This window comes from Grampus griseus (genome assembly GCF_964374135.1).
Source record: "Grampus griseus genome assembly, chromosome: 8".
In the NCBI taxonomy this organism is placed as follows: domain Eukaryota; kingdom Metazoa; phylum Chordata; class Mammalia; order Artiodactyla; family Delphinidae; genus Grampus; species Grampus griseus.
Window position 1 is genome coordinate 61989436 of NC_139002.1, and position 2978 is coordinate 61992413.

The window sequence follows — 2978 nt, forward strand, 5'->3', positions numbered from 1 at the left end:
CCTGATATTGTGTCTAGGGTCTGTCACGGATGCAATTCAGTTCATTTATTCAACAGATACTCTTGAACACTATTGTGCCAGGCATTTTCCTGGCTCTGAGATCAAATGTCTGAGAAAAACTGATGAAGTCCTTGCTTTTTCCTGGGGTTCATTTGCACCTCAGTGGCCATGCCTCTGCAGTCTCATTAGTAGGTTCTACTCTGTCTTTTCCCTAAATACTGCTATTCCCCAGGTCCTTTTTTTCAGGCCTCCTTCCCCTTAGATTTTATTACTGTAAGATATTTTTCACCACTCCTGTGACTTCAACCCAGGCATCAGTTTAACTCTCAAACCTTACTATCGGGGCGGGAGTCACTTTGTTGGGAATGCAGAGGTTAGTACATATTCTAATTCCTGTGAGTCAAAAGTGAAAACAATGAGGCCTCTTTTCCAACTGAGGTCCAAGGGCCGAATCAAAACCCATGGAGTTTAGTTTTTTCTGCATTCCCTCTTAATTCAAAATTTCCAGCCATTATTTATTTATTTATTTTTAGTAAGTCCTTAAGAGGCTAGCTGTATTGAACATTTTTTTCTTTTCTTCTCAAACACCCTCTTCATCACAAGTCCTGTAACCAGTTATTCCCACTCAAGTTGAAGCTACTCCCTGTTCATTCAGGGGCTGGAATGAAACTCATCAAATTAACTTACCCTCAGACGTTTTTTTCCCCAAGTCATGTATAGACCATCTTGGAGTACTAGGTCTAATTCTAATTCTGTTCATTGCACACTGGCATTTTGTCAGTTATTTACATATTTCTTGAAAGAATGCATGCATGAATGAGAGAAAGAGGATACACACATACTATAAAAACCAAGCATTCTTTCTACAGATAAAAATAGGGCATCAGAAAACTCAGGACAAGAACCAATATAGAGGAACTTTTTTGATCCTAGAGATTTCTTGACCTGGGTTGAGTGTATGCTCATATCCTCAAACAGAGAAGATGGTTCAGAAGATGGTCCATTCACTATCTGAATGGAGATGCATCCAGCCTTAATGAGGCTTTCTGAGGGACTACACCCCCACCTCAAACCCCTCAATTCATTTTCAGTGTCCTTTTGTTATGAAGGAATATTAAGAACCTTACTTAGATCATTCTGTTCCAATTATTATCTGTTAGTTTGCAATGAATTTTTGTTCTTATTAAGGTTAACTTAAGCCCTGTTTCTTCAAGGAGACTTTCCTTGAAAATCTTCTTCAAGGAGAAATTCCCTTAAATGATACCAGCTTCACAGGTATTTCTTGAATAAATGCTTTACCAACCGTCACACACTGTAGTCTCTTTGCACAGATTAAATTGCTTCTTTCCTAGTATTTCATTTTTATCAATAGTTCTTGCATATTTATTTAAACAGGAGTATCTTTCTGTAAATATTGATAGTATCTTAACTATACTGTTTTCATTGGGTATGCAAAGACTTTTAACTCTTAATGGACCTCTTAAGGGTTTTTGCCTTGGAAAGTGAGAAGTGAAGAAGCAGGATGAATTGCCTTTTGTGTTGTCCTAGACTTGTATAGAAATGTCCTATCTGCCCATGACCATAGAATCATAGAAGTGGAAAATATCTTACCATTATCTAATCTAATCTTTTTTATATGAGTATATGGATATATACTGAAGCCTAGAGATAACAAGTGGGCCCTGTTTTTGCAGGAAATGTTCCTTTTCCCCAGGGAAATCTGCTTCCTTCACTCATCATGCCATCCTTCAACCAGAGCATTTTCCACTCTGCAGTCTTCTTCCTTACTGGCATCCCTCATTTTGAAACATACCATGCCTAGATCTCCATCCTCCATTCTGTTGTCTCTTTGCCATTGTCATCTCAGGGAATGGCATGATCTTGTTTGTCATCATCACTGAGTCGAGCCTCCATGAGCCCATGTACTATTTCCTCTCCATGCTTGTCCTTCATGGACCTAGGGCTGTGCCTTTCCACGTTGGTCACCATGGTGGGTATTTTCTGGTTCAATGCTCGAGAAATCAGCTTTGATGTCTGCATTGGCCATATGTTCTTTATCCATGGTTTCACATTAATGGAGTCCTTGTTACTCCTGGCAATGGCCTTTGACCGTTACACTGCCATCTGTAACCCACTGAGATATGCCACAATCTTAACCAATTCAGGAATCATCAAAGTGGGCTTTGCAATTGTTATTAGGGTGACAACGGTTGTAGTGCCTTTACTCCTGCTCCTTAAGCGTCTGTCCTTTTGTGGAAGTCATGTTTTCACCGTCCATATTGTTTCCACCCTGATGTGATGAAGCTTTCATGCACAGACACCAAGATCAACAGTGTATTTGGCCTGGCCATTGTCATCTCTACTGGTACCTTGGACTCTGTCTTGATCCTTCTCTCCTATGTCCTGATCATCCCTTCCGTGCTCAACATTGCCTCCCCAGAGGAGTGGAAAAAGGCCTTTGGTACCTGTGTATCACACATAAGTGCTGTTGCCATCTTCTACATCCCCATGATGAGCTTGTCACTGGTGCATAGGTTTGGGAAGCATGCCCCTCCCCTTCTGCATACTCTCATTGCCAATATTTATCTGCTCATCCCTCCTGTAATGAATCCCATAATCTATAGTGTGAAGACAATGCAAATTTGCAAGGCCATGCTCAAAATATTTCTTTCTAAGCTAATTTAGGACATTTTTCAGTGTATTCTTTCTTTACATTTTCTTCTCTGACTGACATTTGATTGTTCACTAATGTGAGTTACCACCGTATACTGATAAATGTTTACACATGCTTTCATTCTTCTGATAATCCAATAACTTACTATTTACTGGGCTTCCCTGGTGGCGCAGTGGTTGAGAGTCCGCCTGTCGATGCAGAGGACGTGGGTTCGTGCCCCGGTCTGGAAAGATCCCACATGCCGCGGAGCGGCTGGGCCCGTGAGCCATGGCCGCTGGGCCCGGGCATCCGGAGCCTGTGCTCC

At 41.3% G+C, this 2978-nt stretch overlaps 1 pseudogene across 1 annotated transcript; it reads left to right on the forward strand.

Moving 5' to 3' along the window:
• The first annotated feature begins 1738 nt into the window (after positions 1-1738).
• Positions 1739-2685, forward strand: LOC309825693 (olfactory receptor OR51C1-like; annotated as a pseudogene). Its single transcript has one exon. The product of its transcript is annotated as an olfactory receptor OR51C1-like (transcript).
• The last annotated feature ends 293 nt before the right edge of the window (positions 2686-2978 follow it).